General features: G+C 43.5%; 1 long non-coding RNA gene across 1 annotated transcript; it reads left to right on the top strand.

The window, feature by feature from the left end:
- Positions 1–796: 796 nt before the first annotated feature.
- Positions 797–11,690, top strand: LOC141924187 (uncharacterized). The gene is made up of 2 exons (XR_012623479.1): positions 797–988; positions 10,538–11,690. It is a non-coding gene; the product is annotated as an uncharacterized LOC141924187 (long non-coding RNA).
- The last annotated feature ends 5,471 nt before the right edge of the window (positions 11,691–17,161 follow it).

The following is a 17,161-nucleotide window of genomic DNA, read 5'->3' as shown; positions in this document are numbered from 1 at the left end:
TACTAAACAGACCTCTGAAGTGCAAGTGAAGTAAGATTTACGATTACTCACTTCAACATAGGTCCATCTGGTGTCATACCCTGAAGGGAATTGAATACATTTAAGTAAACCTGATAGATAAATGTGACAGTAACACTGCCATAATTAGACAAATAGTAATAACAAGTATAATGCAAAAGCATTGCATATATATATATTCTCTTAATGAACCATTGTTCTGTAGAAAAAAATATTAATGAACCTTGGACAAGAATGTGTGCACCACCTATTCACTGACCCTAGAACAAGAATGTATGCTGTGCGTAAGTAGCACGTGCAAAGGTTGTCAAGATGCCACATCTGGAAAACACTGTTTATGTTATCAGAAAAGCACATCCTGAAGCACATCTAAGAAAAAACAAGAGTCACATAACTTTTGAACAAGAACAATACTATAACAACCAAAGGAAACAGCATGATCTTTAGATTGTGTACGAGGCTGCAACAAAATGAACTAGTTACGTGTGTCATTGTTTCAGAACCAGAATGCAGAATCAATCACTCTGTCATTCCTGAATGCTTCATTTGCAAATATTATCTTGCTATCATTAAAGAAAACAAACCACAATGCTTGTGTAGGATCTAGTACCCAGCTCTTGAGGCCTGGATTATGATACATTGCAAGAAGGGCTAGTGCCTTATCTCATAACAGCACATGCTTCCTCAGCAGTGCTGGGGGTGTACTGCAAGGCATTGTCCTTGGCAGCCGTTGGAAAAGTTTCCCCTGTAGTGTTAGAGATTTCAACCCAGACAGAGCTTCAGAAGGAGGATGCTGGTCTGGAGCAGGGGGAGATCCTCCTTTAGCCTGAAGGGACATACACAGTTTTTGAGATGTTTTATTAAACCTAAGAGCTGCATGAGGAGGTCAGCACACTATGCATCATCAGAGATTGTGAAAGAGGCTGACTGGATCTTCTCTGAGACACTACAGCTTCAAGAAACCACGGAGGTATGTACTGAAGGAGGGGCAGGCTGAGTTTATCAGGGTGGGAAGCAGAGACTCCCAGGATGGTGGAAGATGGTGACTCCTGGTACTAAGAGGAAGGCTCCATGCTCTGCCTGAAGATTCGTAACTACAAAATATGTTCAGTGCCACGGTTGGAGAAAAGAGACTGGGAGATCTGCCAGGTGAAACATCTGAGCTGTCTGAGCCTGAGCCGTGCAGGAGCACCAGAAGGAAGCACTGAGAGTTGGTAGATGGTGACCCCTCTGCTGTAGGGAATGGGCCTGTCTGCTGACCTGCTTTCTGGGAGGCTTTGCTGCTTGCCAGGGGCTCTGATTTATGATGTCATGGAGAGCCTGTAGAGGTTTCTCTGGCTCTCTGATTATTATTCCCTGCTGCTTTTTCATGTGGGCATCAATGGTATTGCCAGAGAGACATGGAAAGTATCAAATATGATACATATAGCTCTGGGGTGATGGTCAAGGGCATAAGGGCCCATCTGGTGTCTCCTCAGCCCTGCTGATCAACAAAGATGGGGTTTTGGTCTCTATGAACATGGCATGCTCTTTGAGGACTGACTACTGCTTGGAAGAGCTGGGATCCACTGGACTAAGGGGGAGGGGGGAGCATCTTTTCCAACAGAATGGTCAACCTGTTAAGAAAAGCTTTAAACTAGGAGTGACAGGGGAAAGAGGATGACCAGCAAGTGAGGAAGTGATGGATTAGGTTATCAAGCAAAGGGTGTGGGCTCATGTGAACAGAAGGGACTTTATCATCAACTAAATAGAGCTGAAGTGGGGTCACCCAAATACATGCTGTCATGGATGAAATTTTTGACATGGTTATGATTTAGCAGCAATTCAAGATTTATTAATGGTGTGAGGTGGATCAAAAAGTTGAATTTTAGCAGCACTTAATGATTGACCAATTTAAAGATTAACAAGGTGATTTGGTAGAATATGTTATAACTAATTTTTTTTTTTTGCATTAAGCAACTTAATTACAGATTCGAGAATGACAAGATTCACACTAACTTACTACAAGATACCCTAAATCAAAAAAAAAAAATATATATATGTATAAAGATAGAACATATACACAGAAATATTTGGATCCAGTGAAATATGCAGACACCCACACTTGTGAAGGCAAATCTGCATATTCACACACATAGATAGGTAGAGAGGTGGATGGAAGAGGCTAGCCTGTAGTTAAAATCTCCCTCTTGAGTAAACAGTAGTAATTTGAGTAAATACTCACAATGCATTGGCATTCCTCAATGGGTGATAATTGAGCCTCAAGAAGTCTGACTTTGCCCTGGCCCTTTGTTGGCTTTGTCAGTAGACAGTCTTAATACCTCGAGAATTCGGTGCCTGAGAGGTGTCCCAACTCAGGGGACATGTTGATCATAGCCTGCTGCGATCTAAGAGAGCTTGAAGGGTCTCTCTTAGGATTGCTATTTATAGGGCCCGAGATAATTGACTTCCATCAGGTACTTCTTCATTTTGGCCCAACTTGGGTGACGCAATATTCTGGTACTTCCAACCAGTTGCACAGGCCCAAAACTTGCTACCTTTTGAAGCTTGGTATCAGCCTCTTTGGGCCACGACCCAGGTGCAGATGTAATAAGCTGTCAGGAGGTGATTGATCATCATTACTCTTCCCAAGCGATAGAGGAAACAGGAGCCAGGTATGTTAAGGGGGTGCCTTGACACTCTGGTCTACTGCCTTTTGCAATCCATCTTAGGTTGGTATGTGGCCCAGGGAGGGGGAATTGCACCCAGCACTGATTGGTCCAGGATGGGGGGAGTTGCACCACCACAATCTGCCCTGTGACTAAAGTCAATTCATCTTGTCGATAGAGTGGCAGCATGGTTGCCTCTTGCCTCTATGCTCATAAACAGATAATACCATAATCCAATTATAATTTGAGGGAAACTTGTGTTTGGTTAGCCTCAATTAGAGTTTCATTAAATGTGTTTTAAAGTAATATGATGAATGTGGGGGAATATATGTGCATGAAAATTTTTGTATTAGTGTAACTCGTTTAGCAATCCTCCAAACTCTAGCATATAACACAATGTTTAACAACAAGCATAGTATAACAGCAGTCAATAAAATCACATTGGGATGCAACATCAGGTTCAGTGTCCCAGTTCCTGTTGGAGACCATCCAAACAGGACTTCCAGCCATCAGTGTTCTCCACCCTTTTTGACTATTTTTTATACTTGATGTATTTCTTTAATATCATGCTGAACTGATAAGAGTCTTTTGTCTGGTTTCTTGTGCATGTTGTAGAAGATTGATCAAATCAGGGTGCTGGTGGAGCCGTTTGATTAGTTAGATTCATTCTGATAGGTGTGGGTTGTAGCTTGTGATATAGAATGTAAGCAAAAGACAGGTCATCATGAGTAGTTATTGGTACAGAGCGATTAAAATCACAACCACTAATAGAGAAATTACGTACACATAGATTGAACTGATTGGTTATGTTGTAAACAAAGTAATCTATTAATAAGGATTTACACAATGTTTGCATGCAGACACATCCTTTTCCAACATATATAACTACAGTTTCAGGAACCTTGTTTGGGTGGATTTCAAAGTGGCAAATGTTTTGCTCCGTGTCCAAGCAGATGTCTTGAGCTTCAAAAGTATTACTTTAACAAATGAAACCTTGTTGTTCTTGTACAATGCATGCACTTGCATCAATTGTTTGCCACTTTCCCTCCTTTTGATGGGCCCACACTCCAGGCTCTAAGGGATAGAGTATGGTTCCATTGCTATTCAGTCCAAATGCAATGGTTGGGTATATATTGTGTACAGAAGCATTGCGTATGGTGAGGACAGAGTTGACAACCTTATCACTTTCTGTGGGATATGTGGAACTGACTAATTGTCACCACAACTGAAACTCCTTTTCAAATCTGGAGGCCTTGTCCCAAATCAATTTACAAATCTCAGTGGGTAGGGTCCCTCCTTCTCTAATAATTGTTGCTACTATAGACAGTGTCCACAACTGTGTTTGGATACAACTCAAGGCAAGAGAGGTATTATGTTGAGTTGTTCTGAGAGCTTTTACAATTAATTGATGATAATTTTCTTCAATTCATTCCCAATGAGGGAAAATGTCTGATAGGAGCCATTGACTTGCTCCTAAGGCTGATAAAGATTACTTTAGTGGGCATTCAGATTTGGTTAGGTTGTTGGTAGTAGCAGTGTGTAAGCTGACACAGGCAGGATGCAGGAACAACCACAAAACCACGGATGAAATGCAGAGTAAACTTATTCTCATTACCTCGTGACCTGGGTGATCTCCACAGCAGCACCTCGGCAGAGGCATGCAAGCGGGGACATAGGCACCATGGAGCTTGGTCCTTTCTAGACAGAAAGAGGAGAAGAAAGAAAAGAACATGCTGCTTTCTCCTGTATATACCAGGGATTTTTGCAGGTGTAGTTTTCCACTGTGCTTTGACCTTTCCCACAGCAGGGCAGGAATCTCAAGGATGTTTGATAGGGTGCCTCTGAGTCTCTCCCAGGCCTATGTTATCTAAACACAGACATTCTACCTGTCAAGCACACAGAGGTAAACAAAAATTAGTATGATATATGTGTTTTTCGACACCCCAGCTGCAAGTCACTTGGGCATGTTTACAATTCTCCTTGCCAATCTTCCGTTGTAGTCCCACATTCCACCCCCTCACTCAAGCGACCACTTCTGCTGGGGCTGGTAAAGCTGGAGGTGTTCACTTGGGTTTGCGGGGTGTAGCACAGAGCTATGTACAGAGGCACACAATAAACATACATAGAATAAAGAAAGGGGAAAAAAAAGGAATAAACATATCGTTACAATAATGCTTTTAGATCAGGCATCCCATTCATCCTGTCAGTGAGTTAAACATCTCAGTCAACCAGGCACCATCAGTGGACTGTTTCATTTGATGCATCACATCCTAGAGATATTGAATGTTGTGCTCTACACTGGCTGATCCATCAGTGATGTTGAAGCAACACATGCCTTCAAAACTGAAGCAGTGAAGGAGGAGATAGTCCACCATCAATCAATTTTGTGATGCTCATTGGCATACAGCCATTACCTACGCAGGAAAAAAAAGCAATGAGAAACATTAATAGCAAAGTCACTTAGCATAGTATAATTTTGTAATGCAGATACTGGGGTTAGTACGCCAAAGAAACATGTTATCAAAAGATCTGCAGTTGTTAATCTTCCCTTAATACAAAAGGCAGATGAGTCAGTTACAGTAAAGGCCAACCAAATCTAAACATGTACATGCTGATCTCATAGAAATGTGTCCAGGGTATGTGCTTGTAGTATAAGACTATAAAGCACAACAAGCCAACCTATGATAGGGGAGGAAAACAGTGTCATCTCCTTCCAGTAATACATATGCTTGCTGTTGCTCCAGATCCTTCAGTTAACATTACTCTGGGTTTGATAACCTGATGTGGGGGTAATTGCCCACACACATTGGAGAGCTATGGCTTGCTCTTTTTTCAGATTGAACTTCAATTCAGTGTTGGGTTTGCGACACCAATAACACCATTCCATTGCTATCTCCTCCAGATAAGGCACAGGTATTCATCAAAGATACCTGAAATACAAGAACTTGAGAATCTGATATCAACAAAGGATGTGAAATCAGAGAAGTTGGGGTACAAAACCATATGGCATCCTCAGGAGTTATTATATGAATCTTCACATCTAGGCTAATAGGTTCTGTCTGATTTTTCAGCCCAGTCAACTGCCACAATCCCCACAAGACTATATCATCTATAATTGTTACTTCTAATTCAAAAGAATGCCCTTGCCTAGGAGTGTATAATAGTGCATGCTCAATCTAAAAATTTTTGCAGGCATCAAAGGCTTCTTGTTGTTGCTTGGTCCACTGCCAACCAACCACATTCTTAATTAATTTCTGCAGAGGTGCATTAATAGCCCCAGATGTGGGCTAAGAGTTCTCCAGTACTCTAAAAATTTAAAAAAAAAAAAAAGTCTGTAACTGTTTTACTGTTGTTGGCACAGGAAATTGTTGGACCATATTTGGTATTTCTCTAATCTGTCCATAACGAACTATTACCAAAAATTGTGCTGTAGTACTAGGGCCCCATATTTTCTTTGGATTAATTGCCCAGCATTGGTCCTGTAAATGCACTTTCAGTGATTCAGCAGTGTGGAGACCTAACACGGAAAACTTTTTGTCTCAACACTCTCTTTTCCTGGAATGCTGACTTTCACCTCCAACGGTTAAACTTTACACACCATCGGAAAGAACTATGGGGGGCACGTGACCAGCATGTGAAATGCAAGAACTAGGGAGCATGCACTCCCAACATGACTATACAGTTCGTGTGATAACCAACAGACATGCAGTACCCCATAGCGACAGGCTGTGATGACATCCTATGGCAACATACTGCGGTAAAACGGCTATGGCAACATACTGTGGTAAAGTGGCATAAAAGGCGAAGCCCAGTAACAGGAGGCAGCTGTCTCCAGAGCTCCCCCACCACAAATGAAGAAGATGGACATGGTGAGACGTCACTGGAACTCCACAGTGGTGACTATACTCTGCTTGAAACAAACTCTTGCATTTTTCTTACTTTCCTATTTCTTTCTCTTTAAGGGTTACTGTGACCTTTTATACAATAAAATACAGATAGTGTCCTAACCAATATCCGACCTCACTTGTGTCGTAATTCCATCTCTAGTGATCCACTAAAGAACCTCAGAACTCTGGCAGGACCAAATTTTGACAAGCAGCTGCTTCAGTTTCTTGTTGTAACTCTGCCATAATAAATAGATCATCAATATAATGGTAAACAGTCATGGTACCTGACCATAATGCTACATCAGCTGCTCTCATTTGGTAGCAAATGGAGGGACTGTGGCAGGAGTCCCCTGAGGAAATGCTTGGAAAGTATATTGCCTTTGTTGCCAGGTAAAGAGAAACTAGTCTTGGCTTTCTGAAGCAATGACTATCGAAAGGCAAGATTGCATTAGCAAGATCTATCACCACCTTCTAGGGCTGTAAATTTTTGATAATTTTTTCTATAAGAGTAACCGTGTCTGGTACTGTAACTGCAAGTGTGGGGGGGTGACTTTATTCAATCCTCTATCTACAGTCATTCTCCAAGTGCTGTCTGGTTTTCAAACAGGACAATTAGGATTATTAAAAGCAGTCATGGTTTCCTTAACAATTCCCACTTGTTAAGTGCCTGAATGGTTTGAGTAATTTCCTTCTTTCCCCCCCTGGAATACGATATTGTTTTACAGTTACTACCTTGGCAGGCATGGGCACCACAACAGGATCCCACTTGGGGAATCCACGCAAGACAATTATAGATTGAAGAGAATCCTGATTGTGAAGTCTCGAAGCAGAAGTGACCATTCAAAGTTTCAACTGTTCATCCTACCAACACATCAATAGCCAAAATATATTCTTTAACTGGGGCAATTAACACCATTGTGGTAAATGGAGTGGCATTTCCTACTGTTAAGGCAATCTTAGCTCGGAGGGCAGAGGTTGGATTCCCTCTAATTCACAGATCTGTGATGTGGCTTCTTTATTATTAATATTACTATGTAATACAGTAGCTTCAGCTCCAGTATCCACCAGAGCTAACACATGTAAAATCCTCCCAGACAACCACTTTATAGTTAAAGGAACATAGGGGTGTCCATCCCCCTCATGGTAAGAGGTTACAGTGGCAGCAATTTTGGCAGACCTGCCAAACCTTAATTTCTGCTCTCTTGGCATTTGTCAGGTAATGCCTTGACTTGAGGTGGCAGGTGGGCCTGAGGGTATTTGATGGTTCTTTTGTTTAGATGCTAACTTTTGCCATCAGCGAAACATTTCTGATGTTGTGATCCCATTTATTTCTGATCACAGGACACCAGTTTGTACAAGATCATTCCACATTTGTTTCATTGTCACACATCATGTAACTCGTTTCAGTTTTGACGGCTTTCCTTTATCCACCATCTACACAGATGGTCCCAAAGTTACAGCCCGTTTCCCTCAAGGTATTTGTTGCATTTAAGGTAATGAATTAATTTGGTAAGAGATTAATCTCCTTGTGTTCTAGGCGGTCCTCAGAGATTAGAGGGGCTAGGGGCAGCTGGACTTATCTCTTAACAGGTATGCCAATTATGGCCGTAACCATAGGCCTGACACCAGATGCACGAACAGCCCGTATGCTGTAGGTCCGGTTGCATTCAAGAGAAGCAGTCAGGTACACGAATAGTACGGTTTATTCTTATGCAACATCTACAGATTCTTTGAGATTGCCTACGATAAATGCACAAGCTGCAGGTTGGCGATATAGCACTACACACAAAAAATGACTGCAATCACACACACTTAATTCCCAGGTAATCACTCAGCATAGCCAAGGGCCCAAATCTCACCAAAAGGCATCCCTTCTCAGGAAGGGGGGGTGAGGAACACAAACCCATGGATCTCTCCCTCCGATTTCGTACCGGGTTGTCGTCCCTCCAAGTTAGATACAAACTCAGGGTAGTATTTATCTAAGTGTGTATGTGTGAGTGGGTGAGACTGTGGTCAAGCCATTGTTTCTCGAGTAACAACACAGCACATTCCTCCGTGCAAGGTGTGCGCTGTTTTTGTGGGAAAAGAGGAAGAATGAGAGATAAGGTCCGCAGAGTTGTGCAAAACAGTCCTTGACAGAAGAGGAAGAGCAGGAGATAAATCTGCATAGTCATGTCAAATATTCCTTGAGAAAAGTGGAAGAACAGGACCAGGCAGCCTCCACTTCGCTTCACATTCCTCCTTGGTGCCATGGCAACACAAATCACTGGATCTCCGACCCATCCTGTGTTTGTTCTGGGCACCATGTGTTAAGGAAATGTGTGTTTTGCAGCTTTTTCACTGTTTTGCTTTTCCCACACTTCCAACAGTATTTGCTAGGGTGCCTACATTACCAGTAGCATTCATAACTGCTGGTATAATCAAGGGGTTTAGTGAGGCAGGTACTCCTCTCAAAAGCTGCATTGCAATACTTCTTGTTACTGCTACCCTGTCTGGATTGGATTCTGTAATCAATACCTGAGCCATCCCCATCTGCCGCACCAAACTAATATCTTCTTCCACTGAATGCCAATTTCCAAAGGATAATCCTAATTTGGCATGTTCAGCATATGCTGATAAAAATGCTGCACGCAACCATTGATATAGCGTAGTTGCAATAATATCTTGCCCATGAGGATCTCTAATATTTTGCAACAGATAGTATCCTAGTTGTATCTGGTCATCACTGGCTGTAGGGCTTAATAAATCTTTCTCACCCATTAATAAATGGATAGATGCATCTCCACTATCCAGAGCTTGCAAAACCCGTGTCAGTATGCCTTCCTTACTCTTTTGCTGATAGATCTCTAAAAATTCCCTTAACTCTTTCAGGGTGTAAGTACACATGACCTGCACTCCCCCATCTGCTTGTTCCTGCTGCCCTCTCATTTGTATGAGGGGTTGTGCTTCTACCACCTCCTTGCCTTCTAAATCCAACTCAAACTCAACCTGGATACACTCCAAATATTTCCATTCCATTCCTCAGGACGCCATGAAGGTTTTGTGGTGAGAGAACAAACTTGCAAAATCAAAACCTTACTTTTTCCATATCTGTCCCTTCCTTTACTGGCATCACGCGCTACCAACCACTCTGCAGTACCTTGCAGCCCATGGTACCACTAGTAGTAACTACTTCTTGCGTGATCACCTTCGCATCTTGTAAAGTCCCAACTTCCCTTTCCAATGCTATCATTTTATTTTGTAATGCTACAACTTCATGCTCAAGAGCTCTAAGGCCGATAACAAATAACCATCTCAATCTCCCTGCTAGCTTGTGAGAAGACGCTAATGCCGCTTTTCATAGCAATCCACATGTAGCTGTTTCAATTGTCTGAGGCGTAAGCACCACACCATCACCTATTCCAGGCCATGCTTCCAGCAGAGACAATGTAGCCAGGAAAGTGGCCACGGGAGTCCAGTACTGGGCCATCCTGGAAGACAGGGAGTCACAGACTTTTATGGAGGCCATGGCATGGCTGTTCCTGAATCCTGCTGACTACGCCAAATGTGTGAGTCAGCACAGGCAGGACACAGGAACAACAACAAAACCACAGATGAAATGCAAAGAGGATATTTATTTTTGTTACCTCACCAACTGGGGGATCCCTGAAGCAGCACCTAGACAGAGGCACACAAGCTGAGCTCAGCCAATGCTGAAGGACCGCCGACCCTGATGTTTTCATCTGTTTATCAAGTATTGACACAGGCGTAGTTTACCCCTGTGCTTTGATCTTCTCTGTAACAGGGCAGGAATTTCAAGCATGTCCAATAGGGCACTTCTAAGCCTATCATAGGCCTATGTTATCTAAACACAGATGTTGTACCTGTCAAGCACACAAAGATAAATAACAGTTAGTATGATATAGGTAATTTTCTACACCCAGGTGCAGGTCACTTGGGCATGTTTATAACCCTTCTCACCAGTCTTCTGTTATTACCCCACAGTACTTTAACAACTTCTTAACAGAGGAGATTGAGAAGCTGATGAGGGGAGATGCTCTGCTGGCAGTGATCGTACAAGCAAGTTGGAGTCCTAGTCAGGGATGTGAAGGTTGCGACAGCCTTGAAATGGAGTTCAGGATTGTGAAAGGAAGGAAGAAGGTAAAAACTAGGATCATGGTCCTGGACTTCAAGAGGATGGACTTTAGCCTGTTCAGGGATCTACTTGGATGAATCCATTTTATACAATCCTGAAGAGAAGTCCAGGAGACCTGGTTGTGGGTTTTTTTCCCCAAGGAATCTCTTCTTACAAGCTCAAGAATAGTCCATCCTGGTGTGCAGGAATGAAGTGCTAAGGCTTGGACAATAAGCCCAAGCCAGTGTTGACCAATAGATGAATCCTGTATATTTTATAACTGATAACCATTGTGCTAGTAGGTATTGTACTAGGTTATAACAAACCACCTATTCTGATGTAAAAGGTGGAAGTATTGAAGCTTGAGCAACAGGCCCTGAGCCGAAACTGCTAACTCAGTAGGTAGTCATTAGTGAAATATGTATAGAAGATGTAGCTTAAACATCATAAAACATGTCTATCCTGAATATATCTTTGTGTGTGTGGGCAAGATAACAGGGCCACAGAGACAGTTGTCTGGCCTTGTGACCTGATGTGTGATCTTGCTCATAAATCAATTAGATAAGCAGGGAAACTCTCTTAGCTTCTTCCTTGAGCCCTGGCCAGACTCTGGGGGAATCTAATGTGAGACTGAAACCAGATATTTCCGCTTAAAACAAAGGTGCCAGTTATTCTGGCTTGCTGATTTTTGGGTATATAAGGCTGGACCCGCTTGCAGTGACTTTGGATGCCTCACCTATGGGTGGACGCACCCCGTAGGATTTCCCACTTGCCAGAAAAGGTTCTCCAAATCCTTGCTGTAACCGGGGCTCCCCAGCGTCTGCAGATCTGGATGATGGTAAAGTATGCAAGTGGTGATGGATCTTTCTTAATCACTGTTCTCTCTCTCTCAGGTAGTAATGATTTGATGCATTACCCCATGTTTTCCTATTTAAATGCACTATTCTGTCTTCTCTTACTGTTTTCTGTATTATTCTGTTACATTATTTAGTTATTTCCAGTAAAATATGACTACTCTTTTCACTCTGGTGTCCGAGTTTAATTGGTATCCTTAATCAGCAAAACAGGGAAAACCCACAAAGGTGGCAGTAGCGTCTGCATGGATGAACAAGGAGGTCCTGACTGAACTCAAGCATGAACAGGAAGCATACAAGAGGTGAAAGCAAGGATAGGTGACCCAAAACGAAGAGAGCCACTGTCCAAGTGTGCAAGGATGGGGGTTAGGAAAGCAAAATCCATCTGGAGTTGAATCTGGTGAGGGATGTGAAGGGCAACAAGAAGTGGTTCAATAAGAGAAAATGTGGGTCCACTCCTGAATGGGGCTGGGACCTCATAAAAAGAATACTGTAGTGGACCATCACAAATTTCAAGCAGAACTTAGGCAGAGCTTAACTGTAGATTTTGATTGTAGAGATGCATATATTAGCATGAGTGAAAGCTAAACCTGGGCATACAACATGACATTAGTATGTGCTGCCATAAACAATGCAACCTGCTTGCACTCTTTGTAAGAGCTTGTTACCACGGCAACGTGTAAAAGCATAATGCTTTCAGCAAACCTCAGTGTACCCTCTAGAATGTTCAGTATTGTACAAGCAAGAGATTGATGGCTTTGTTTTACTTGGAAGAATACTGTAAAGATGTGATGAACAATAGGCCATTGAACCTCACCACAGAGAGAATTCTGCACAGCAGTGGCTCTACCAGAGAGGACTGTCCAATGCTGTATCATTGCATGTTTCCAAGCATTGGAAGAGACATGTAAGACTCACTGTAACTTTTAAAACCATCTTTTTCTCTTAAGCATCTGTGGTAGTTTAGGCCCTGCCAGGGTCCGAGACCACGCGGCCGGTGCCCCTCCCCCACAAAGGGAGTGAAATACAAAGCCCCGGGGCTGAGATAAGGAGAGGTTTAATACAACAGTGCAACAGCAACACAACAAACAACAACAATAACAATAAGAATAACAGTAATAACAATGAACAGAGCAAGAAATATACTGATACAGCAGTGAGGAGAGCGATCGCACAATAACACGCGTTCACCAATTCTCCCGTGCTTGGGCGCCCTGGACGTGATGTCAGCATGGTATTGAATAACCCGGCTAGAGCTTCCCCCCACTGCTGGGAAAACTTAACCCTATCCTAGCTAAACCAGGACAGCATCTTATGCCTTTTTATTGAGATCCAACAGAACCAGAACCTCACACTGCAAAGCAGAGAAAAGGCTGAGGTCCTCAATGCCACCTTTGCCTTAGTCTTTAGAGAATCATAGAATAGTTTGGGTTGGAAAGGATCTTTAAAGTTTATCTAGTCCAACCCTCCCTGCAATGAGCAGGGACATCTTCAACTAGATCAGGTTGCTCAGAGCCCCGTCCAACCTGACCTTGAATGTTTCCAGGGATGGGCCATCTACCACCTCTCCGGGCAACCTGTTCTAGTGTTTCATCACCCTCTTGTAAAAAATTTCTTCCTTGTATCTAGTCTGAATCTACCCTCTTTCAGTTTAAAACTATTACCCCTTGCCCTATCGCAATAGGCCCTACTAAAAAGTCTGTCCTCACCTTTCTTATAATCCCCTTTTAAGTATTGAAAGGCCACAATAAGGTCTCCCCGGAGCCTTCTCTTCTCCAGGCTGAACAATCCCAACTCTCTCAGCCCTTCCTCATAGGAGAGGTGTTCCTCTGATCATTTTTGTGGCCCTCTTCTGGACCTGCTCCAAGAGGTCCATGTCTCTCCCGTACTGAGGACTCCAGAGCTGGATGCAGGACTCCAGGTGGGGTCTCACCAGAGTAGAGAGGCAGAATCTCCTCCTTCGACCTGTTGGCCATGCTTCTTTTGATGCAGCCCAGAATACCTTTGGCCTTCTGGGCTGTGAGGGCATGCTGCCAGCTCTTGTCCAGCTTTTCATCCACCAGTATCCCCAGGTCCTTTTCTGAAGGGCTTCTCTCAATCCCTTCATCCCCCATCCTGTATTGATACTAGGGGTTGCACTGACCCAGGTGCAGGGCCTTGCACTTTGCCTTGTTGAACCTCATGAGGTTCACATGGGCCCACCTCTTGAGCTTGTCCAGGTTCCTCTGGATGGCATCCTGTCCTTCAGATGTGTCAGCTGCTGAGGGTGCACTCAATCCCACTATGTCATTGATGAAGATATTAAACAGTACTGGTCCCAATACAGACCCCTGAGGGACACCACTTGTGACTGATCTGCATCTGGACATTGAGCCATTGACCACTACCCTCTGGATGCAACCATCTAACCAATTCCTCATCCACCAAACAGTCCATCCATCAAATCTATATCTCCACTTCAGAGAGAAGGATGTTGTGGGGGACCATGTCAAAGGCCTTACAGAAGTCCAGATAGATGACACCTGTAGCTCTTCCCTTGTCTACTGATGTAGTCATTCCATCACAGAAGGACACTATATTGGTCAGGCAAGACTTGTCCTTGGTGTAGCCATGTTGGCTGTCTCAAATCACCTCCCTGTCCTCCATGAGCCTTAGTACGGCTTCTAGGAGGATCTGTTCCATGATCTTCCCAGGTGCAGAGGTGAGGCTGACAGGTCAGTAGTTCCCATGGTCCTAAAATGGATGTAATGTTTCCCTTTTTCCAGTCACCAGGGACTTCACCTGACTGCCATGACTTTTCAAATATCATGGAGAGTGGCTTGTCAACAACATCAACCAGTTCAGGACTCTGGGATGCATCTCATCAGGTCCCATAGACTTATCTACATTCAGGTTCCTCAGGTGGTCACACACCTCATCTTCTCTTACAGTGGGAGGGACTTTGCTCCCCCAGTCCCTGCCTTGTGGTCCTGCCTTTACCTGCATTTAGGAATCCTGGGTCTCTGAGACTGGGGTGGAAGTCTAGAGCAAGGAAGACTTGGTATTGGCAGAGCAGGATAAGGTTAGGGAGTGCCCAAACCACACATAAATAAATCCATCTGACCTGATGGGATGTATCCATTAGTACTGAGGGAGCTGGCTAATGTCACTGTGAGGCCACTCTTGATTATCAAGAAGTTCCTAAGAGAAGGCAGCAATAAGGAGGATCCAGGGAACTACAGCTTCACATCCATCCCTGGGAAGATTATGGAGGAGTTCCTCCAAACCATTGCCAAATGCATGAAAGACAAGGTCAGTGGGAGTAGTCAGCATGCTTTTATGAAGGTGAAATTGTGCTTCACTTACTTCATAGCCTTCTGTGATGAGATGACTGACTTGGCAGATGAGGGTAAAGCAGTGGAGATGTTTATTTTAATAAGGCTTTTGACAGTCTCTGATAACATCATAGATAAGCTGATGAAGTATAGAATCACAGAATAATTTCGGTTGGAAGGTGTGGGTGCATATGCTGGGTTTACTGAACTTTCTGTCCACACGGACAATGGGAAAGTACAACCAGCACTCGGGTCAGAAGATTAGCGACGTCTAAAAGCAAGAAATAGTTACAAGAAGGCCAGAAGAAAAGAATGTGCTCGTTAAGGAAGAAACTGATAAAGAAGGGATCTTTTGGAATTGCAAAAGCAGGAACTTATCTACTGGCTGTGTGCGGGTAGCAATGTTTGTGGAAAGTACTGAGGGGAGCTATTTTTAGAATGCACAACAGTTTATAAGGGCTTGTTGTTATTTTCAGAAGGCACAAGAGTATATAAGGGCTTGCTTGCTAATAAAGTTTCAGCTTGACTTCCAATCATATTGATTGTCAGTGGTCTTGTCTCCTGTGGCCTGCACGGGATTTCGTCCCCACAGGAAGGGACCGTTAAAGGTCATCTAGTCCTGCAATGAGCAGGCATATCTTCAGGCCAATATGGGCTGGATAATTGGACAGTGAGGTAGACTGGAAACAGCCTGAACTTCTGGTTTCAAAGGGTTGTGATCAGCAGCACAAAGAGAAGCTGGAGACCTTGTGGTCAATACTAGGGTCATACCACTTAATATCTTCATTAATGACCTTGACAATGGGGCAAAGTGCATGCTCACAAGTTTGCAGATGATCCAAAACTGGGAAGAGCGGTTGATGTACCTGATGATCTCCCTCTGAACAGTGTCAACTGACAGGTTGGAGAAATGGGCAGAGAGCAACCTCATGAAGTTCAGCGAAGGGAAGTGCTGTCCTGCACCTGGGGAGGAATAACTCTGTGCACCAATAGAAGCTGAGGCCTGATTTGCTAAAAGCAGCTTTGCAGAGAGCCTATGTTCAAGCACTTCCTGAATCACTGGTTACAGCCTGGTATTTTATCAGTAGTTTCTCACCATATTTAGGCTGATGTGACCAAAGCAGCTTCTGCAGCTGCCTGCAGTCAAATCAGTGTAAGAACAGCATGTAACTGCTCCCCGAGATAGCCTGGTGCCAGTTTCAGTTTGAGATACAGGACAGATGTGTGAAGTTTGGCAGTTCATGAGCTGCTTCAGAAGCAACTCCTGATGTTAAACAGTTAAAGGCTGTCAATGGGCCAGTAATTATTTCCAGCCCACAAGCTGAGAAATAGTAAACTGACCCTCAGGACAACCCTAGCCTCATTGCTACCCACTAGCCTTTACCCACTGCCAGACTAGTTGGTGGGAGAAGCAAATGTGGTAAACTGAATCTTGTGAAAAAATAGCAAGAGGATTGGTTGCTTGTCAGCCAGGGGTGTCTGCTGGTTAGGTTCATCACACAGGTACACTGAATTTGCCAGTACCACACAGTCTGCTGCAGCTTTATCATGTCTCCTGACCCCAGGAAAGGGATCTCCAGGGAGGCCTGCTAGTACTCCCTGCTCAATCCAGCACCTCCCACTGACATGGGAGTTTCTGCCTTCCCAATGCTAAAATAAATATTTTTTAATGTGTTTATTTGAAAACGGTTTTTGTTGGAAAAATGTTTTCCTAAACTGTCAAGAATCCCATGAATGATTTTGATGTAATGGAGTAAAAAGTCACAGCCTGCACACATGCTCTGTGAAACTTCTTTCTGTCACCCTCTTCACAAGCATCACATTTCTTCCACTGATGGCAGGAATGAAGGAAACAGTGGTTAAAACAACTGTACCCCTTTGCCTGAAGGCTCCGAACCTCCCCAAGCTCCCCTGTACTTCTTCCAGGCTCGGGAAGATACTCTGTCTTAAATAGTAAGCGCTGGTGTTACCATAGAAACCATCAGAGAAACTCTCTTAAGACTCATTTTGGAGTTTTAGAAAGCAGACATTCTTTAGTGCAGTGCTGGGCGCACATGTGAATAGCTTTGCAAAGGTGAGTGAGCCCCAGATCTATACGCAGCAGCTAATATACAGTGAGATAGTGCATATTCATAACTTTTCTGAGAAATGAGTTTCATATACATTAGATTTCCTGGAACTAATTACAATATCTGCATCCTAATTATGCATGCACTTTCTTGCAGGGTGGTGGTGTCGAGGGGTCCCTGGTAGTTGTTAGTAGTCTTCCTCACCGTGTCTGCTGGTTGCTCTCAGTGCTCACGCATTCTCACAAAGGTCAGTTTAG

This window comes from Strix aluco, chromosome 5, assembly GCF_031877795.1.
Source record: "Strix aluco isolate bStrAlu1 chromosome 5, bStrAlu1.hap1, whole genome shotgun sequence".
Classification (NCBI taxonomy): domain Eukaryota; kingdom Metazoa; phylum Chordata; class Aves; order Strigiformes; family Strigidae; genus Strix; species Strix aluco.
This window is presented reverse-complemented; position numbering and strand designations above follow the sequence as displayed.